Source organism: Periplaneta americana, chromosome 9 (assembly GCF_040183065.1).
Source record: "Periplaneta americana isolate PAMFEO1 chromosome 9, P.americana_PAMFEO1_priV1, whole genome shotgun sequence".
Lineage (NCBI taxonomy): Eukaryota > Metazoa > Arthropoda > Insecta > Blattodea > Blattidae > Periplaneta > Periplaneta americana.
The window spans coordinates 107,433,007-107,456,637 of record NC_091125.1 but is presented as its reverse complement, the minus strand read 5'-3'; the positions used below and the strand labels follow the sequence as shown (position 1 = coordinate 107,456,637).

At 39.0% G+C, this 23,631-nt stretch overlaps 1 non-coding gene across 1 annotated transcript; it reads left to right on the top strand.

The window, feature by feature from the left end:
* The first annotated feature begins 18,974 nt into the window (after window positions 1–18,974).
* Window positions 18,975–19,048, top strand: TRNAS-GCU (transfer RNA serine (anticodon GCU)). Its single transcript has one exon. It is a non-coding gene; the product is annotated as a tRNA-Ser (tRNA).
* Window positions 19,049–23,631: the final 4,583 nt, after the last annotated feature.

Sequence of the window (23,631 nt, the reverse complement as noted above, 5' to 3'; positions counted from 1 at the left end):
TTAGGTAACGAATTCCAGAGGCGAGGTATTTCTACAGTATAGGAAGATGAGTATAAAAAAGTTCTATGATGAGGGATAGAAAGACGTGCTTGATGTCGGTTTCGAAGAGTTGTAAGAAATTGAAAGCGCGATAACAGATAATTCGGAGTAGAGGTATGCATGATTCTAAACAGAAGAGACAGTAAATGTATTGTTCTTCGTTCCTTCAGACGCACTCACGAAAGTAACTAGAGGGAAGGTGTTATGTGTTATATGGTCAAATTTACGAGTATTGCAGATGAATCTTATGGACGCATTATGAACACGTTGTAGTCTCTCAGCTAAGAGTGAACTTACATTAGTTAGCAAGGAATCGCAATAATCAAGATGGGGCATTACAAGCGTTTGAATAAGATTCTTTTTTTAGACTAATTGGTAGAAATTCTTTCATATGGAACAAGGAGTGAAGTTGAGAAAATATTTTTTTTGCAAATGTGTGTTACTTAAGTGTTTCAATTTAGATCGCTATTATTATTATTATTATTATTATTATTATTATTATTATTATTATTATTATTATTATTATTATTATATTTTTAGCTCTGCGTGCTGACGATTTATCCACAATCGGTTCTATAAATCAACAGTTCCACTCCTGGACTAATAGAATTGACTAATCTTTTGGTATTTTCTTTAATGACTTCTATTTCTTTACACAATCAAATCTATCAATAGACTATTATTACTAAAACCCGGATTTCTAAGCACAATCAAACAGTAAAATAAGCAAGCAAATAAGCACGAAAAATGGTGAAAATAAGCACCAAAATAAACAAAACCGAATACACGGAAGCAGTAAAATAAGCACAAAAATTGTGAAAATAAGCACCAAAATAAGCAAAAACGAATACACGGCAATATGATGATAAATTATTTGTTTCCTAGAACTCTTACCTTATTGAAGCTGTTGCAGTATGCAAGGAAGGTCATCCTGAGACTTTCCTGTGTGAAGTTCCTGCGTTTGTCAGTGAAGAATGATTTGTAAAGTGAAAATGTTCTTTCGACGTCGCATGACGTCACAGGCACATGTGAAAAGCACCACAATTTGGTGAATTCCTCTGCAATACCAGTTTCTTCACCAGAAATCTTTTTAGAAATCTGACACAGTGTTTTGTAACCGTAATTTTTCTGTAATACCTGAGTTTGTCGAACGCAGTTTTTGCAACCTCATATGTTTCTGAAGATAATGTTACCGAAATTTCGTCTATCAGAGAAAGTGAATGTTCCAAGTAATTATTTCGAGCTTCCAAATGCTTTAAAATTTCGGGTATTTTGGAGAAACGGTTATGGATGTACTGAATCTTTTCTTGGATGCCGTTTTTAGCAAAAACATTCGTGGTCTGTGGCAATGCTGACTGTATCTTCTGCATTTAGAGAATTCAAAACATTTTTCATTTCACTGAAATGTTCCGCGTAGTATGACATAGCCTGTAACCACGTACCCCATCGAGTTAGACTGGCTGAGGAGGTACAGACAAATCTGGAAGGAGTTCACGAAGTTTTTGAACTCTAATCGGTGCCTTTATAAACACTTTCTTCACGCTGAAAACAAGAAGATCCACGTCTTTATACTGCCTAGTCGCAGAAGCTTGGCGGGGAATCCCAAGATTCTCTCCTAATTAGAACTACGCAGTATTTTATAACATCCTGGGTCATACTCCAGCATTGCTTTCTTACACATTCGACTGAAGTTAATTGTTTATTATCCAATAAAAAAAAGGGGACTCAGTGATAAATGACGGCTAGGAATGAAATATACACTTCTAGAATTACAGTTTTGGGTAAAATATGCTGTTTTAATTAAAAATAGTAACATAAGTAAGCAAAAACGTCTTCCTGCGAAATAAGCATTTATAAGCACTAACAAACATAGTTAAAACTGCTTATCTAGGTGTGTCTTACGAATTATAACCTTTCTGCTTACCTTTAAAAGTGTGGAAAAGAATATGCATTTTGCTTAGAAATCCGGGCTTTAATTATTACAATCTTGAAAAGTAGAATTCGTCATCTTGAATGTGTACGAATTTTGTCTCTTCATACTATCGACTCTTTATCACAATCGATCATATCAATCGATATTTCCTCTCGCGAGCAAATACAGTTGGTTATGTCTTTCGCATACGTTCCTCATTCTGAATTTTAAATTTTATTTTCTTTACATAATCGATTTCTGACCACTCTCGAGTCTATCAATTAGTAATTAAACTCGAGAACAAAAATAATTGGCCCTTCTTGTTATATATGTTCGTCATGCTCAGTGTTTAAAATCGATTTCTTACTTTACTCTTAACGTTGAACGTAGCCATTCGTACACACTCGCGGTCAACATTCGACCAGCGGGCTTCCAGTCGGATTGCGATAGCAGCTCAGTAGCCAGGAAGAGAACTAAATCCTTGGGGTGAGCTTACCCCCGCACAAGGGTGTAGGTCCTCTCGGGTCTACCCCATTATCTTCGGATTAATGTGCAGGAGCGCTGAATTATCGCTGTCATTCATCTGAGCCTTGTTGGTGCTTGTTAGCAGAGCTGCCTCGAGTGCCGAATATAAGCGGTTTTCAACCCTTCCGCTTCTTCACAATCCACACGTCGGGGATTACGAATTACCGAGCTTACGGCCATGTCTAGAGGATTACTCTAATGTACGGAACAACGCGTTTGTTTAGGAATCTCTACTAAGATTTGATGAGTTTTTCTCGTTAAAAATCCTATTAAACATTGTTGCAAGACACAAATCTACTTTGTGGTTGCATTTATTTTTAAATTTTATGTGTAAGGATATATATGAAGTTTGCCACAATGCAAGACTCGTATCCATAAGGGTACAAATTCTTGATCGCAATCGGGAAAGGTTACCATTGCACTAATAAGTAATAGTAAACGGTGTACCTCCAGTCTTTTGTCTTTGTTATATTTCTTTTGAAAACTCTTTTCATTGCAGTCCTTTTTTTTGGTCAATTATATTGATCTTATATTTTAAGTAGTTGAATCAGATAATGATAATTTATCAATTTGTTAATGTCTATCGGTAACGCATATTTTCGATTAAAATATGTTCCTCCTATTCTACCACATACTTTTCCCCATATTTCTTATTCTGTTAATCTTATTCGTGTACCTTCATAATTAATTTTGTCTGATTTTCCTATGTTTCCATTATGAAGAATTACCTTGTTCTCTTCTCCCGTTCTTCTTCGATCTCTCCTCCCACATTTCCTCGCTCTCCTCTCCCTCAATTCATCGCTCTCTCCTCGCACTCTTCCTCGGTCTCTCCTCGGACTCTTCCTCTGTCTCTCCTCGGACTCTTCCTCTGTCTCTCCTTGCACTCTTCCTCGGTCTCTCCTCGCACTCTTCCTCGGTCTCTCCTCGCACTCTTCCTCGGTCTCTCCTCGCACTCTTTCTCGGTCTCTCCTCGCACTCTCCCTCGGTCTCTCCTCGCACTCTTCCTCGGTCTCTCCTCGCACTCTTCCTCGGTCTCTCCTCGCACTCTTCCTCCGTCTCTCCTCGCACTCTTCCTCCGTCTCTCCTCGCACTCTTCCTCGGTCTCTCCTCGCACTCTTCCTCGGTCTCTCCTCGCACTCTTCCGCGCTCTATTCTCCCGTTCTTCCTCGCTCTCTCCTCGTACTCTTCCTCGGTCTCTCCTCGTACTCTTCCTCGGTCTCTCCTCGGACTCTTCCTCGGTCTCTCCTCGGACTCTTCCTCGGTCTCTCCTCGGACTCTTCCTCGGTCTCTCCTCGGACTCTTCCTCGGTCTCTCCTCGGACTCTTCCTCGGTCTCTCCTCGGACTCTTCCTCGGTCTCTCCTCGCACTCTTTCTCGGTCTCTCCTCGCACTCTTCCTCGGTCTCTCCTCGCACTCTTGCGCGCTCTATTCTCCCATTCTTCCTCGCTCTCTCCTCGTACTCTTCCTCGGTCTCTCCTCGGACTCTTCCTCGGTCTCTCCTCGCACTCTTCCGCGCTCTATTCTCCCTTTCTTCCTCGCTCTCTCCTCGTACTCTTCCTCGGTCTCTCCTCGCACTCTTTCTCGGTCTCTCCTCGCACTCTTCCTCGGTCTCTCCTCGCACTCTTCCTCGGTCTCTCCTCGCACTCTTCCGCGCTCTATTCTCCCGTTCTTCCTCGCTCTCTCCTCGGACTCTTCCTCGGTCTCTCCTCGGACTCTTCCTCGGTCTCTCCTCGCACTCTTCCTCGGTCTCTCCTCGCACTCTTCCTCGGTCTCTCCTCGCACTCTTCCTCGGTCTCTCCTCGGACTCTTCCTCTGTCTCTCCTCGCACTCTTCCTCTGTCTCTCCTCGCACTCTTCCTCTGTCTCTCCTCGCACTCTTCCTCGGTCTCTCCTCGCACTCTTCCTCGGTCTCTCCTCGCACTCTTCCTCGGTCTCTCCTCGCACTCTCCCTCGGTCTCTCCTCGCACTCTTTCTCGGTCTCTCCTCGCACTCTTCCTCGGTCTCTCCTCGCACTCTTCCTCGGTCTCTCCTCGCACTCTTCCTCGGTCTCTCCTCGCACTCTTCCTCGGTCTCTCCTCGCACTCTTCCTCGGTCTCTCCTCGCACTCTTCCTCGGTCTCTCCTCGCACTCTTCTCGGTCTCTCCTCGCACTCTTCCTCGGTCTCTCCTCGCACTCTTCTGCGCTCTATTCTCCCGTTCTTCCTCGCTCTCTCCTCGTACTCTTCCTCGGTCTCTCCTCGGACTCTTCCTCGGTCTCTCCTCGGACTCTTCCTCGGTCTCTCCTCGGAGTCTTCCTCGGTCTCTCCTCGGACTCTTTCTCGGTCTCTCCTCGCACTCTTTCTCGTTCTCTCCTCGCACTCTTCTTCGGTCTCTCCTCGCAATCTTCCTCGGTCTCTCCTCGCACTCTTCCTCGGTCTCTCCTCGCACTTTTGCGCGCTCTATTCTCCCGTTCTTCCTCGCTCTCTCCTCGTACTCTTCCTCGGTCTCTCCTCGGACTCTTCCTCGGTCTTTCCTCGGACTCTTCCTCGGTCTTTCCTCGGACTCTTCCTCGGTCTTTCCTCGGACTCTTCCTCGGTCTCTCCTCGGACTCTTCCTCGGTCTCTCCTCGCACTCTTTCTCGGTCTCTCCTGGTACTCTTCCTAGGTCTCTCCTCGCACTCTTCCTCGGTCTCTCCTCGCACTCTTCCTCGGTCTCTCCTCGCACTCTTCCTCGGTCTCTCCTCGCACTCTTCCTCGGTCTCTCCTCGCACTCTTCCTCGGTCTCTCCTCGCACTCTTCCTCGGTCTCTCCTCGCACTCTTCTTCGGTCTCTCCTCGCACTCTTCCTCGGTCTCTCCTCGCACTCTCCCGCGCTCTATTCTCCCGTTCTTCCTCGCTCTCTCCTCGGACTCTTCCTCGGTCTCTCCTCGGACTCTTCCTCGGTCTTTCCTCGGACTCTTCCTCGGTCTCTCCTCGGACTCTTCCTCGGTCTCTCCTCGGACTCTTCCTCGGTCTCTCCTCGCACTCTTTCTCGGTCTCTCCTCGCACTGTTTCTCGGTCTCTCCTCGCACTCTTCCTCGGTCTCTCCTCGCACTCTTCCTCGGTCTCTCCTCGGTCTCTCCTCGCACTCTTCCTCGGTCTCTCCTCGCACTCTTCCTCGGTCTCTCCTCGCACTCTTCCTCGGTCTCTCCTCGCACTCTTCCTCGGTCTCTCCTCGACTCTTCCTCGGTCTCTCCTCGCACTCTTCCTCGGTCTCTCCTCGCACTCTTTCTCGGTCTCTCCTCGCACTCTTCTTCGGTCTCTCCTCGGACTCTTCCTCGGTCTCTCCTCGGACTCTTCCTCGGTCTCTCCTCGGACTCTTCCTCGGTCTCTCCTCGCACTCTTCCTCGGTCTCTCCTCGCACTCTTCCTCGGTCTCTCCTCGCACTCTTCCTCGGTCTCTCCTTGCACTCTTCCTCGGTCTCTCCTCGCACTCTTTCTCGGTCTCTCCTCGCACTCTTTCTCGGTCTCTCCTCGCACTCTTCCTCGGTCTCTCATTGCACTCTTCTTCGGTCTCTCCTCGCACTCTCCCTCGGTCTCTCCTCGCACTCTCCCTCGGTCTCTCCTCGCACTCTTCCTCGGTCTCTCCTCGCACTCTTCCTCGGTCTCTCCTCGCACTCTTCCTCGGTCTCTCCTCGCACTCTTTCTCGGTCTCTCCTCGCACTCTTCCGCGCTCTATTCTCCCGTTCTTCCTCGCTCTCTCCTTTCACTATTCCTCGCTCTCTGCTCAAATTATTTCTCGCCCTCTCTTCAAACAATTTCTCACTCTCTCCTCTCATTCTTCCTCACTCCTCTCCTCTCGCTATTCCTGTTCCGTTCCCCTACTCTTAAATCTCTCTCTTCGTCCTCCCACTCTTACCTCTCTGTCCTTCTGTTATTCTTCCTCGCTGTCCTCTCATTCTTACTTCTCTCTCTGTCCTTCCATTCTTACCTCACTGTCCTCCCACTCTTACACTCTATGTCCTTCCACTGTTACCTCTGTCTCTGTCTTCCCACTCTGACCTCTCTCTCTGTACACCCACTCTTACCTTTCTCTCTGTCCTCTCACATTTACCTCTCTCTCTCTCCGTCTTCACATTCATACCTCTCTCTGTCGTCCCACTCTTGCCCCTCTCTATCCTCTCACTCCTGTCCCTCTCTGTGTCCTCCCACTCTTATCCCTCTCTCTTTTCTCTCACTCTTTCCTTTCTCTGTCATCTCATTCTTATCTTCCTTTATCCACCCATTCTTACCTCTCTTTCCTCAGACACTTCTAACTCTGTTCTCTGACTTCCCACTCCCACCTCTCTCTCTGTCCTCCGATCTTTACCTCTGTCTACCCTTGTTCTTCCGACTCTTACATCTCTCTCTTTTCCTTCTTACTCCCCATTTGTCCTCCTTTTCTCTTCCTTTCTGTTTCTTCTGACAACGAACCACTCCTTACTTTTGGTGAGAGCCATGAGCCTGAATATTTCATATCGTGTATACCAAGAATGAATAAATACTACTCTGTCAGCAAATTTTAAGGCTCAGATTTCAAGTAAACTCCCCTAGCAGATAAGAGAATTGGCTGATTTTGGAGTTCCTAACGGCAAATTAAGTTTCTGTTTCGTCAAATACGAATTTATAGGAATAATAGTAGTTAACGTTTAAAAAGAATGGTTAAGCAGTTCCGGCTATTAAGGGTTTCGGTGGAAGCTGCAATATAAAAGAGAGAGACGGCCAGGGCCACTAGTTCAAAGAATCCAGCGAGCGTGAACTGAAATGAAGTGTAATTATATTTTAACGCGAAGTTGGCAGAACCTGTTTGAGGACAGTCGCGTCGCGAGCTGGATGAAGCTGTTCGACTGCTCTCCTAATTTAATTGGAGCCGTTGTTATAACATTACAACAGATTTTTAAAACGAGCTATTTCAAAGAGGGAATGTCGAATCGTACTATATTTATCAATTTGAAGCGGCTTTCGACTCGAGCTTGGTTCCGGTCTCTACTTTTAACTAATTACAAACCACTTAACGCACTAGAATAACCAGTAGGCTTATGACGATGTTGCCGTGGGTTTCAAAATATGTAACACAGAAGTCGGGGAATTATTTTTTGTGCAAGTGTCGCTGCGAAATATGTAATAAAATAAGTAGGCTACCTTAACAGGAACTTCGTTGTTACACGCCAATAAAGGAACGATTGTCACTAAAGTGACAAATAATTTCTCATACGTTTACGTTTTACAATACATGGTGTCCAAAAAGTTCCACACAATGAAGCAAATCGTAGTATGTGTACTATAGGCTAAGTGCTCTCTAATGCTTTACACACACACGCACGCACGCACGCACGCACACACACACTGTCTTAGTTCATGTCCATTACTGTATCTTCCCCATGTCCACTTACATCGCCATAGCAACAAATTTGTCAGCAACTTTGTCATATCTGCAGGTATTGGACGATTGAAGACCGGCCAATGTGGTTCATGAAAGACTGTGCCACGACACATTATGCCACAACACAGTGCAATTGTTTAGACGATAACTCTCCCCGTTGGATTAGTCGCAGAGGTCCTATAGAATTGACTCCACGTTCGCCAGACTTGAATTCCTTGGATTCGCTTTGTGAGAATATGTTAAGTCACTCGTCTACTGCATCAAGATTGGAGACAGAACATATGCGCCAAAGGATCATGATTGAATGCCGCACCTTATCTCCTGCTTTGTGACCTATGTTTTGAACAATATGCGCTTTCTTCTCCAGACTTTGCGTGGAACTTGATGGAGCACATATACTACGTGGACAAATTATTAGACTAAAATAATTATATGTGCAACGAAGCTATATTTATCGGTAGAAATAATGAACAAAAATGTGTTTTCACAGATATAATGAACAGAAAATTGAGTCTTGATGTTACTAATATTTTGTGAACATTCCCTTATTCTTTATTAACACGTTGATTTTGTCAGGGATGCTGGAAACCAAAGTTTGACATTTTCTTTGAATGTCAGCATCAATTAGCAGATATAAGACAGTGCTTAAATGAGTCCATGTTTTGATGTAGGCCTCATTTTGTTCACTTCCTTCTTCAGTATAAATAATAGATTTTCAATTTCGTTCATGTCCGGTCTTCTTGCAGGCCATGGGAGGATATCTTCTGCATTATATAATTAAAACACCAGTAGTACCAACATAGCCAGAAAACTTAACCATTGGAAAAATATACCAGAAGATGTAAACAATCATATTTACAAGAATAGAGACTCTGTGAATTATATTGATAGTTGATATGACGAATTATATTACGTTTCCAAGAAACCGTTTTACTCTAATAATTTGTCCACGTCTGTATGGTTAGTCCTATGGTATGGGACTTTTCGGACACTCTGTAATTAATATTCTTTGTCATATTGCGAATACTTCCGTTTATAGTTATTTCCTTGGAACTATTATTCTAGAGAAGTACCTAAATTAAATATTTCAATCTTTAAATGAAAAGATGAATTTCAATTCTCTGAATTGCACACAAAAATCACTCTTTGTAATATCAATAATTGAGAAAATAATTTGATATTATTTATAAATGCTACTATTCAATTAGATACGTGTAGACCTAAATAATTTTCACAAATATAAAACATTATATAAAATAGCTGCACGTATAGCATATTGTAATAGTTTCTGTTATTTTTTATTTCAGAAAATCTATAATTTAAAAGTGAAATGAATGTTAAACTATATTAGGCTTTGTTTTGTTTCACACTCTGCCCACGTGTCGGAAATCGGAAGCACGGATCTCGTGCATGGGAAGCGCTTAAACTAAGCTACCCACAAAGCCACAGCGACGAGCTTGATAATGAACAAGGTTTTGGTCGACTTGATTTGGTTATGTGAAATCAATACGCGTGCCAATCTGTTGCACTCTTCCTGTAGTATATCATTTTTTTTTGTTGGTATGGGGGAAGTATTAGTTCAATAGTATATCCTGTTTCATGCAAGAGGAATGTTGTGTATGGTTAAGTTGGAGTTCTTGTATGTCTGTGAACACTTTCATAAATTAACAATTTCTAGCGTGTAATTGTCCACCTTTGCTTATGTATTCTTATTTAGGAAGCTTTTATACATACATACATACATACATACATACATACATACATACATACATACATACATACATACATACATACATACATACATACATACATAAGTGTTCTGCCAAAGGGGAGGTTTTTCACTGCAAACCCAGCATTCTCCATTCTTTCCTATTTTCTGCCTTCCTTTTACTCTCCGCAAGACGTAGTTGGAAGATATCTGTATTATTATTATTATTATTATTATTATTATTATTATTATTATTATTATTATTATTATTATTATCATTATATTTTATGAGTTACTACACCTATCGTTGTGTTGTCATTGCAGAATAGAATATATTTTTGTAATGCTTACATTTGGTGCAGAGGGGGAAGTGTTTTGCTCAATCTGTTGGAAGTGTTGCTCACTTTTAAAATGTTGATAAACATGCTTGATGTTCTCTATTTATATTGAAATGTATGTTATCTTCTGAACGTCGGCCTTGTACTACCGGCTAATGTATTAATTTTAGTGGCAGATTCGTGTTGGGTTCTTATTTGAATTTAAAATAAATTGAAAAAAATATACCTAATATTTTTTTTTTAATTGCGTTAATTAATTTGTAATTTATTGTCTTTTACTAAAGCATCTGCTATTTCATTTTCTAAAATCCCATTATCATGTGATGTTCAATTAATGTGAATTCTTATAAGCAATGAAATCTTTCCGAACTGGTACCAGCCTGGGCGACGCAGTCAGTAGAGTGCTGACCTTCTGTGCCCGAGGTTGCGGGTTCGATTCCGGCCCAGATCGATGGCATTTAAGTCTGCTTAAATGTAATAGGCTCCTGTCAGTAAATTTACGGGCATATAAAAGAACTCCTGCAGGACAAAATTCCGGTACACCGGCGATGATGATATAACCTCGGTAGTTGCGAGCGTCGTTAAATAAACCATAATTTTAAAAAATATTCCCAATTGTTTTGTCTTGAAATGTTCTGTATATTAAGATCTGATACTTAAGAATACTATATAAAGCTTTTGCTATCTGCTAATATCCAAGTTGCTTTTTGTTTGTAGCGTTCCTAAGACTCCTCTCACATTCATATGCTCAGTATAAAAGTGTTTTTGTTTCTCTCTCCAATGGTTTGAGTTTCCGATGGAACCAGCAGTAGCTGACGCGAACAGATTTTTAACATTCTCATTTTCACAAAAAAAAAAAAAAAAAAAAAAAAACCCTGAGTGTGGAATTAAAGTTTATGTTGAAATGTTCGTTATAAACGAAGCAAAACTACAATTCAATCGGCGAAGAATCGTATAACGGAGAAAAATTCTTTCCGGCACCGGGACTCGAACCCGGGTTTCCAGCTTTACGTGGTGACGCTTTATCCACTAAGCCATACCTGATTCAAATTCCGATGCTGGATTGAATCCGTTTTGAACTTAAATTGAAGGGTTCAGTGTTTCCATTTAATTATGGTAATAACTTCATTTTAACACTTGTTTTCTACGGTTTTAGTAAATGGCGCTTAGCCCACTATGGTTCTGAACCCTTCAATTGAGAGAGATTCAATCCGACATCGATTAAGAAAAAAATATTTATTGAAGTATAAGTAAAAAAATCCTAAACTGTGTTGTTGATGTAGGTCTTTAAAACATTCCGGTAAAAGAATCGTGCAGATATTTAATTAACTGTAAATTTTATTATGTAGGCCTAAATGTTTTACGGTTGTAAAACATTTATGCAAATTTGATATTATTTTTACAGGTAATTATTAGCTACTTCAATATTCTGAGTAATATTTTATAAAGTGTAATGTATGTATATTAAGCAGGACAAGTTTTTGTTCATATAACTTTTATAGTAGCTGAAATAATAAAAAACGAATTTCACTAAATTGTTGCAGGCCAATGGTCTATCTCTCCTCTTAAGACTTTATCCTAAATTATTTTGTTGTTCTAAAATTTTACAATTATTGTGTTAATTAACACCTACATAATTTATATAATTTTCTGAGTATGTAAAAAAACAAATTCATTTTTAAACGCATTGTTCATTGAAATATGATTCCTCCTCACCCATCGCTCGAATACATAGTGCTTCTCTGTTTTACTGATGTTCTGTGCTGTGCTTAGAGTGTATAATGTATTCATCAAAATAATTTACCGATTTGAGTGTTATCAAAGATTTGATTCAGCTGCTTCGGTATTATTTTTGTAACTTACTAGCCACTTAACGCTTGTGCTTGGGTAGTAATAATACAAACACCGAACCTTGCCTCAATTGCAACAATAAGATAAATGATATGGAGGTTTCAAGTACACGTGAGGAATCACAATGGCAGGCCATCAAAATAGCATGCAATTTATCTGTTCTTTGAACCATGAGAACGAACATAGAACCACTGCATGCCGCCAGAGGAATTGAAACCTGTTATCCCAACAGTCGGACATGTGTGTCTCCACACGGAGAAAAGTGTGCGAGTTTACTTTAAGCGATAATTCAAGCAACCGTTACTCTTAACAAACGGGTCTCCTATATTAGAACATTAATCAGATGCTGCTGTCAGGAATATTTCAGATCTGGTCAACTGATGTTTGAAATAAGTGCCAAAAGATGTTCTTTCGTCCTGAAAGTATGTAGAAAACACGACTGACTGGGTATTAAATCTATCATTTGAAAGTTTCTTGTTCGCAGTAACAGTTGCAATGGATACACCGTTTAAAGACGAAGTATTTAAGTTTTAACTCATCTTTGCTGTCAACCGTACAAGCAGAATGTAACTTGGACCAGGTCAGCGTATCTCGTTAAATGAAACAGAACCCCACAAATGATTTAGAGGGGGGAATTATTAAATTGAAGTAATTTCCTACGTGTGTTAGACGTCTATCTTCATTACTGTTGGAATAAGATAGCTAACAATAGAAGGAGCATTCTGTTGTGCAGGCAGTTGTTAAGGTGCAGCTTAATTCTGCCATGGAAACTGCAGGTTATGTCGAATTGCACGGAAAACTCACGAGTGTAAATCTCGTGCAGTTACTTTTTTCTTCGTTGATGATATACGAGAGTCATTTCATAAATGATGCACGGGTTAGCAGAACTGTGAAGTGGTTGCCGCAACACCAATGAAAATTGTGTTATTTGCAGTTGAAGTATTGAGGAAGAAGCACGTGTGTTCGTTTCGTCTATAGTAAACTCTGTGTTTAGGTAACGAGAGCTAGAAATGGAGCCTACACGTGTCTCGGGTACTGTGACGATTGACGATCAAAGATCGAATTCTCAGGTAGCAAAACCCCCTCAGAGAAATCCACACTTCACGTTGCTTTGAGTGGACTTTATGGTGAACTTACAGTTTCTCGTTGGGCTACTCGTTTTCGTGATGGTCCTGTCAGCAAGTTTGCAATGTCCAGGCGTTTCTGCTTCTGTTCAGTAGTCAAGCAATGAAGGACCCATCGCGCAGAAATTTTTCCCTTCTTTAAATTCTTTGTCAAAATGTGGAATCCTGAATTTGTTGAAGTCCCCGTAGCTTCTGAAGGCCCCTCACACGTCGCTCGACGATCTTCTTGAAGAGCGTCCACCACCACAAGTTTCACATGTATTGATGTTTTCGGCCTTCCTGGTCTTGCATTGTCGTCTAACAAGCAAATATTCTAACGGGGACAGATAAAAACATATTTTTTTATTTCACCATGTTAATAATATCAAAAGAAGTGCAAATTTTGGCCAATCGACTGCAATTACGAGGGCCGTAAAAATTTAAGTTCGCCAGGAGCCGTTAACAGAAAGAAAACACAATTTCATTGGAAAAATTTATTGGAACAGACACAACAATTGTTGAGGTATTTTTCAACATATTCCTCACCGAAATGGAGACATTTTTCATATCATGGGATCGACAGAGAGGTGCAAACGGCTGTCAAACGCTGGTTTCGATTCCAGACGGTTGATTTCTACGACACAAGGATACAAAAATTGATCCCACTGAATGACAAATGTTTCAATTCCAGTGGGGGATATGTTGACAAATAGCGCAACAATTGCTGTATCTGTTTTAATAAATATTTCCATGTAATTATGGTTTTTTTTCTGTAAACGCCTCCAGGGAAAATCACTTTCTGGATGGCCTCGTAATTGCGGTTGAGTGGGCAAAATTTGTATAAGCACTTTTGTTGACATTATTAACATGATGGAAGAAAAAAAAATAACTTTTTTATCTGCCCCATCAAAACGTTTGCTTGTAAGCTGATACGAAAACGAGTAACCCAACGAGAAACTGTACTACTATCCACTGTAAGCTCACCACAAACTCCGCTCCGCTGTGGACTTCTGTGAGGTTTTACAACATAAAGATTCGATCTTTGTTCTTCAATCGTCACAGTACCCGAGACACGTTTAGGCTCCATTTCTAGCTCTCGTTACCTAAACACAGAGTCTGCTATGGACGAAATGAACACACGTGCTTCTTACCCAATCCTTCAACTGCAACTGACTTAATTTTCATTGGTGTTGCGTCATCAACTTCACAGTTCTGCCAAAGTGTGCATTATTTACAAAATAACCATCGTACTTCGATCGTGGTTTAGGGTATGAGTATCTGTTTCCTGTTAATGTAATTTTTTATGCCTGCTTAAGTAGAGGCTCAGGTTCATGCCGCCAGCAAAATGTATTTAAGACCTACTAAAATATTTATGCGATGGTTTTTTGCTCTAAAATTGTTGCATATTATTTATGATAAACTTCGGGATAAACCATACTGCATAAAACAAAAATAGTTTCAGACTGATTGAAACAACCAACTAGCCCTTGATAAGCAGGTTAGAACCTGTCACACGAACACACCACAGTCTAGTATATACAGTCACGAAGCTCAATACGTAGTAAATATGCATCCATATATAGTTGTTAACCACTAGGATCGCCACTATCGGCTCAGTACAGACAATGCGAAATAGTACCGGCACAGTCTATTGTTTCTAGCACCCTCAAAACTCAAGCTTCGTGACTGTATATACTAGACTGTGAACACACTATGGAGACGAAACGTTTTGTTTGTTCCAAACAGGGAGAGACAACCGGGAGTTGTTTCATATCTACTTGTTTACAGCATTCAAAATCCAGAAACATCTTTCCAGCTGACTGTGTGATTTGTTTGCTACAGTGTATATTGAAACCGTTTGAAATGACTCCATAGCAGGTATTCAAAGTTGAGGAAAATTGGTTTTCTGTATCAATTTATCATCAAACATCAGTTCATTATTTACATTCTTACTACCAGCTACATGTATTTCATAACTGATTTATTATTTTAGGTACAGTATAATTCGAAACCTGAAATATCAATTACAGACTTAAAATACATTATTGTTTAATATAAGTATAGACTGTGGATCATATGCGGAGACAAAGAGGAAGGCAGATAATAGAAAAGATCGGAGGAAGCTGGATTTGCAGATGAATGAATGGATATAGACTAATAAAATACATTTATTATATTAATGTATAGAAACAAAAGTTATTGTTATCAGATACGTACCGTAAAAATTGAGCTTTTTTTATCAGAAGTAAATTAAATTAATTTGTAGATTAAGCGTGATGCTGAAAAGCTATTGTTTGAATAGAAAAACGTACTACTGTTTACAACTTTAAATATACGTTTAGATTACATACTTTTAACACTCGTATCACCAATTTTTTTGTTAAATTTGTTATATAAATAACTGTTTTATTTCCTTGTGTTAATAACAAGTTGTTTGTATAAAAAATTTAAGAAACCATTACAGTTTTAAGTTGAAGGATAACATGAACAGTGTATTTCGTAACGACTTGTTTGCTGTAGTGTGTATTGAAAATGTTTGAAACAGCAACATTTTGTTTCGAGCAACCTGAAAATTTGTTTGCCGCATTGTTGGCTAGCCACACGAAGAAATATGCAATATTTTTAGCACTAAAATAAATTTGCATATTTCTTCATAAGTTTGCAATAAAATAATATGAAACAATTTTCTTTGAGTACTTAATGTCGAAGAATTTCAGGACTTTGTTCCCGAGTCGAGGATTTAGTTGGGCTGCATGAATGTGAGGACGTCCTCCACCATCATTTGCTCCGTACGTGTTAAAATTGTCAAACACTTGTTCACGTTGCTCGATTGTTTTTTGTTTCTTCCACAATTGAACAGTCGAGGTGTTATTTACCCGTTGCGGGCTGGAAGCATGTTTCAGGCTGCTGCCTGCGGTCAGGTATCTCGTAGCTGCACGATTAGCTGGCATATTTCCACACCCTGGTTCCTTGTTCCTAGTCTGACATACAAGAAAGCTGACTGGAGAAATCAGGTCATTAAAGGTTACAGTATAAATCCAAGATTCGCTTAGTACTAGAGATGAATAAACTCTACAACTGTTAACAATCAAAGTAAAGTGAAAGCACTGGAAATTTTGGAAGATCTGAATTCACATCACCGAAGAGGGCATCATAGGATCTATACTCTTTTCGCTAGCACGTTGCTATCATACCCGTGATTGGCTCACAGTCGAAACACTCACACGACGCAGGAAAATATAGTCCGTATTTGGAAACTATCATCTTGTATTATTTGAAAATAAAAAATTGAATTATGATTGTCAAATACAATGAAACATATAACTTCGCTCATATGTATAAAACGATATGTAAAAGAAAAGCTACTTTTATATTTTGTTACGTACTATGAACGCGGATGAATACAAACAGTAATACCGAGGTAGTCTGTTCTTGTAACAAGCTGGCGTCACTTCAGCTCGTAGTTGTTCACGTAAGCACGTGGTACTGAAGTATGGCTTCTGCGTCCTGGGTGTGTGTGGTTATTAATCATAAGAGTAGAAACTCTCTCAAAAGCGGAGAAAAACAAATAGTCTTAAATGTATATACAGTAATAAGTTATGTGAGTATTAATTAGAGTAATTATAAAATAAATGTTTCCTAAGCAAATGAATGCATAGTAATGAGGTTAGGTCTACTTGACGAGTAACGGGAAATGTTTAACATGAAACAGAATGTACAACAGTAGGCGGGAACACGTACTGAGAATCTATGGCGCCAAACAGAGGCCAATGAAGCCTCACTTCAGTCACGTGCTGTTGTTTATATTAGGGTTTTTCTTACAGCGAAAAGATTATAGCATTCGTGGCTAAAATTCAAAGAACTCGGGTTTAATTTCCAGCAAGAAAATAGAGATTATATAATTTTCTTGAGTACCGATTACTGGATCATTATGATGGAAGAAACTGAGATGAAAAGGAATTGTCACATTGTTTTCGCGTGGCTGCCACGTGCTCTAGGAATAGGAATACTGTAACTGCCACATTTACTCCATACACGGAACATCATATGGTATTATAATATATCGTCGTTGTTCCTGCAATAACTCCTATGTGCAAAAATATACAACTTTTTTATTCATCCTATGGCAGCCGTACATAGGAGACTGTGAATTCTTACATTTTCGAAAGAAAGAAAGAAAGAAAGAAAGAAAGAAAGAAAGAAAGAAAGAAAGAAAGAAAGAAAGAAAGAATATGATTACATATAGGAGATTTTATTATTTTCTGTATCACTATTTAAGTAATTTAATAGAGCAAAAATCTGAAAATCGATAGATATGTCACATAGGAGTTATTGCAGGAACAACGACGATATAAATAATGAGTGATACATTTAGTTTTTTCACTCCTTGTATCTGCGCTTATTGACTTTTCAGTGAGTGCATCCAATCAACGTTCCTGTTGATTTCCTGTCCCCAACAGTAATTAACTACCTAGGTATTATTGGTTTTATTTCTCACGTAATTTTTTTTTATTTTTTAAAAATTATTCTTATTTTTATCAACAGTAATCTCACTAGAGGTTTTGATTTATCTAAAGAAAATCAAAACTCGAGTAGTATTTGACTATCACACGATTAGAAGAAAATATATAAAGATTAGAAGTGGCGAAGTACTCCAATACAATAAAATATTAATTGACTTACGAAAATACAACTGTCTTCAAATGTACGTATTATTGTACCATCTCAACATTACAAATATTACGCTAGATGGCAGTAGTGTGTTATGATTAGCTAAAAATAAACTATAATTGAAAAAATTTAATCAACAAAATATACAAAAACAATAAATTAATTTTAATATAAAAAATAAAATAAAATAAAGAAAATAATTTATATAATATTTCACATTATACAGAATTGCACGATAAAACTATTCAGTGTAAATGAAATTCTTAACTTAAAGATCTAATCTGTATCAACTAATTTGTTGTTATCAGTTGTGCCAACTGTGGAATCTTCATTGAACTCTGTGGACGGTTACTAGTCAAGAAGGCTTTGTTGATTCAGTTTCATTTTTAATAAAACAGTTGCATTCCACTTCAATTATCCGGATCCCAGTAATCAACGTCACTTGACAGATGATTTTCAATAAATCTTAATATTAAACAATCTCTAATATGTAACTATCCATAATATCATATAGCAGAAGCTATAACATAACCTAAATAATATAAACAAGTGTTAGAAAAGTTTTAATTAGGGATGATGAAGTAAAGAAGAAAAGTTTTAATTAACGATGATGAAATAAAAAATAAACATGAATGATTTTAAAAGAAACAATTATTGGAAGTACAATTTTCAAATTTGAATGTTTTAGTGGCTGGTGGTTCAGTTGATGTTATATTGGACGTGTGCATAAAAGAAGTGGAACTCGTTGATGTACATGGTGTATTCCTCAACTTATTCAGGATTTCCGAATGGTGCTCTTAATTTATTTGTAAATAGGGTTTCAGGGAAGATGCATAGCTATGACCAGTGATCTTTATTAATTCTTGTTCTTGAATGTCAATGCGAGTCATATTTGAAACTGCTGTGCATTGACTGGAGTGGTTTGTAATTTTCTGCCTTTTTTTTTATTTATTTTTTTTTTACGTCCAGACTAGTGCAGTTTGAAATGTTGGCAAACAAAGAAACAAATGCTAGGGTAGCGATAAAATAAAAACAAATGCTAGGGACGCGATAAAATTGTGCGATAAGCAACCATAATTGGTTGAAAGACGTCCTTTCGTAGCGTTTTATTGGTCAAAAGTAGTATGACGTAGTAGAAGTGTAATAGTCAGAGATAAATTTTTAAATTGGATAATAAATCAGATGAAAGAAGAAAATATGTTAATATATAGACTACATTTATATGCAAAGTATAAATACTTACGCATTTAAAAGGGAACACTCTAGAAATATGCATTTATGCAAAATAAAGTAAACTTCGAAAAATTTCAAAGAAAATTGTTCGGGGGCCGCGCATCGATCCCGGGACCCTTCGCTTAGCGCGCGAACGCTCTACCGACTGAGTTACCCCAGGAACTATACACGACACCGTCACAAAAAAAAAAGGAAAAATTGTGACGGTGTCGTGTATAGTTCCTGGGGTAGCTCAGTCGGTAGAGCGTTCGCGCGCTAAGCGAAGGGTCCCGGGATCGATGCCCGGCCCCGGAACAATTTTCCTTGAAATTATTCAAACCTGCTTTACAGGGAGCTACTACCTGAAATCCAGATTTGTAAAGTAAACTTCGTTCGAACGTAAAAGCAATGATCGGCAAAGAGCTATTTTATTTCTTCAACATGCCAGATGAATAAAAACAAGCAATTGCATGACGTTCCGCGGTCTACTCATAACACAAATTGACTCATGAGCCATTTAAATAACTATTTATGCGGTCGACAGTAAATAGTGAAACTGTGTCACGTGTATTGTTCATATGTTATTTTATTCCTAATAGAGATTGGATTACTATTATTTTCTTTGAAACAGTAAGAGCTGCAACGCAGAATCTGTTAATGCGACATTTAAAGAAAAACACATCGACTACGTGCCACAATTGCTGAACGCAGATAATTTTGAATCTTTGTCGATTACTGTAAAAGCTTCAGATAATCATGAAGAAACATAATACAAATGCATATTTGCTTCATGCAATGGCCGTGCAATTTAGTATTAAAATGCATAATTTATGCAGGTCTGAAAGAAGCGGATTTTAATTAGGACGGGGCGAATCTCGTGTCTCCGCACGAGTGGCAGAGGCCAGCAGCTCGTGATGAATGTGCATGAGGACAGGCGCTATCTGCCGCGTCGGATCTGCGTGTTGCAGGAAGCGTCAAACTCACGTACGAGATAATCGCAATCTCTCTCATAACGGTCACACAATGAGCTGTCTGCTTCACTTGCCGATCTTATCAACAAGCAACGCATTTTCGCATCGTTTTATGACGTAATGTCCCGTAACGGATCCAAGAAAACCTCAGATTTAATCGCTGTGGTCAGCGTGTCTATTTGGGCTATCTGCCTGTTCTGATGCCAGTAACAGATTTTCTCATGCAAAAAGTGTCTGAAGAGAGGTGTGTGGTATCAATAGGCGTTGAGTTCATTTAAAAAATCTGATAGTTTTTTAAGTAGCTCTTTCAAAATTTCGGAAGAATTTTCAAGACTTTTTTCAGTAAGGGGATATTTACAGAATAGCGTTCCATTCTTCATGTTTCTCAGACTCTTACAGTGTTCATGCTCTTCCTCACATACTTCCTTCGCAACTTCAGATTCTTACTCAATATTCTCTTTTAACCACAAATCGTCCCTTAATATTTTGTCTCTTAAACTATAGATTCTTCATAAATATTAGCCCTTTTTAATCTGAGGTTCTCCTTCAAAATTCTCCCTCTTTAACCTTGATCATCCCTATTTAACTTCAAATTCTCCTTCAGCATTCTACCTAACTACGAATTCATTCTTAACATTTTTCCCTCTAACCTCAGATCATTCCTGAATATCATTCCTCTTCAACTACAGATTCTTCACAAATACTACCCCTCTCTAACCTAAGATTCTCCATAAATATTACTCCTCTTTAACCCGAGATTTTCCCCTCAATATTCTCCCCCTTTAACGTGGGAGTCTTCTCAACATTCTCCCTCTTCAAAAACAGATTCTTCCCAACATTCTCCCTCTTCAACTACAGATTCTTCCTCAACATTCTCCCTTTCTTTTACAATAGATTCTTCCCAACATTCTCCCTCTTCAGCCACAGATTCTTCCTCAACAATCTTCCTTCTTCCTTTTTACCACAGATTATCCTTCAAAATTCTCCTGCTTGAAACTCATATTTCCTTTCATCTTCTTTGCATTACCTCCTCTACTTTGTTACGTGCCTTCTCTGCTCTTATCTTTTACTTTTCCTCAGCATATTTTTTCCGATTATTCTACTCTTTTTCTTTTTATTCGTAATATTAACTTATTTCGACCCCTCCTATTCGTATTTTTGTTTCCTTTTCCCTCCATTTTCTTATGTATTTCTCACCTTCATCTTTTCTTCCTTTTGTTTCTCTGATACATTTCCCCCACCTTTTTGCTGTCATATTATTATTTAAGAAATTACTTTCATTATTCGGTTTTTGATATAAAACACAGCGTCATTTTATTCTATAATTGGATGATAGACTTTGTAAAAATATTTAAATAACTTCATTTTACAGTATTCAGCTGTTCCTCTGTCCAACGTGTACCATTTTGAGAAGTAGGCCTAGACTAAAGAAAATTGCACTGCAATGTGGAACCACTTTCTACTTCTGCGATGTACTTATAGAGCATCTATGTGCGATATTTAATTTTCATTGTCATAAAGTCAGACATTATTTCTTCTTCCTATCATTCTTCTTTCCTCTTTATATCTCATCCTTAAATTTCTGTGTTCCAATTAATTACTAGTACTACTGCTATGCTGCAGCCAGGAAGTAAAAAAGAGGATAGAAATGGCAAAGGAAGCTTTTAATAAAAAAGAAACATCTTCTGCGGACCTCTGGAAAAAGAACTAGGGAAGAGACTAGTGAAGTGCTTTGTGTAGTGTGTGGCATTGTATGGGACAGACATATGGATATTGCGACGAAATGAAGAGAAACGAATAGACACATTTGAAGTGTGGATATGGAGAAGAATGGCGCGTGTGAAGTGGACAGACAGAATAAGAAATGAAGTTGTGTTGGAAAGAGTGAGTGAAGAAAAAATGATGCTGAAACTGATCAGAAAGAGGAAAAGGAATTGGATGGGTCACTGGCTCAGAAGAAACTGCCTATTGAAGGATGCACTGGAACTACTACTACTACTACTACTACTACTACTACTACTACTACTACTACTACTACTACTACTACTACTACTACTACTACTACTACTACTACTACTACTACTACTACTACTGCTGCTGCTGCTGCTGCTGCTGCTCAAAGAAGTAATGAATTTACATGCTTTTTAAATCCATTGTTTAACGACGCTTCACCAACTTCACGGTCGATGGAATTTGTGTTAGTAAGACGATATTTGATGAAGAGAGGCCATGAAATTATCTGACATTCGTCTTACAGTTGGAAATAAACTCGGAGAAAATCTAACTAGGTAATCAGCCCAAGCGGGATTCGAACCCAGTCCTAACGCAACCTCGGAAGCACGAGTCCAATTCACTTATCGCTAAGTTAAGCCATCTAATATGAGAAAGTAGATTGTGCTTTACTTCCTTACCGGCATTTCATCATTGCTCCATTAATCATTCGTCGTCATGCGGTATTCTGTACGTACAGTATTTCGCCTTCCTTACATGGTACACCATGTGCAACTCCTAATGGCGACTAAAAGAAAACTACAAATTCGGCGCGTCGCCCACAGTTGGAGATGCTTGGATGGATGACATAATCAAGTTCCCGTCATTATGAAATAATACCAACGTTGTTATTGTTATTTACCATAATCATTATTTTTCATTATTGTGTAAATTGAATCTTTAATTAGATAATTAGAAAATAGCGAGACAGGAAATGATTTTTTTTTCACCTAATGGCGGATAATTGACTTACATCATTCACCCATATGAAGCCAATTATATAGACCAATTTACCGACAGAGTCGTTGCCCAGGGTGCGCCATAGGAGACTGGTCTACATTACACCCGCGATGAGACGATTATGGAGATTTGTTGGGATCTCACAGGAGAACCGGAGCTTCCCGTAGAAAACCTCTGTGTTATCTGGACCATGAGCTAGCAGTTTAAATAGTCTCATGTGGGTACAGGGAAAAATGCAAAATTTAACAACAAGGAGGAAAGGATGGGTCTAGCGCGGTGGAGATCGAGTATTTGGAGGTAAAAAATAGAAGACGAGACATAGGAAGGGATATATGCTCTTTGTGTAATCAGAAAGAAGACGCGATACACATTCTACAATCTTGCCCAGTAAATGAGAGAACAAGAAAAATTTTTGTTGAGGGAACCATTACTAGAACTGAATGTAGAAATAGCGTATTTGGACATTATATAGAACAGTAAACGGAAGAAAATTAAAGGAACTAGGACAATTTTTATATATAGTAAATAAAAAATGGTAAGGGAAAACTAAGCTATAAACATATGAAAGGGTGAGAATGATAGTCCTAAAGCACACAGACAAAACATTACAGGAGAGCCGTATTGAAGGTTTAGGGCAGGCTTGCAGGACTGGGCAACAATTGTGGCGTTACGTCACTCACCCCTTCCTTCCACCCCAGCGTCATTGACTTGGTAGGGGAGGGGACTTGTATTCAGTGTCTGTCTTATGTGATTGCGTACAGGCTACAGATACGTCATTCAACGCCGGTGGGCTGTGGACGGGGAACAAACTCTTTCCCCATGCTTTCCACCCCTCTCGCGCCAGTTCTGTATCCCTAGTTTAAGAGTTCAATGCTATTAGGTGCGTATCATAATTTCTTCGACGTTGTCATTTGTTGAGTAACTTTTATAATAATCTACAGGTAGCTTCCTCATATGTATAAGAAATGGATTCGCACAAAAATCACTTTTGTTAATAGTGTGACTCTGGACTATCCCGTTCTCATCCCTTCACATGTATATTAATAAGAAATAGTAAATAAAGAAAAAGGAATTTTTTTTAAGAAGTAACAAGATTGAATACTATATAGATATGTAAAATTGAATATATAGTAATAGTTGTTAATAAAATAGTAAAATATAGTTAAGGGTGAGTTCCTGGAAAGCAGAAATGTAACA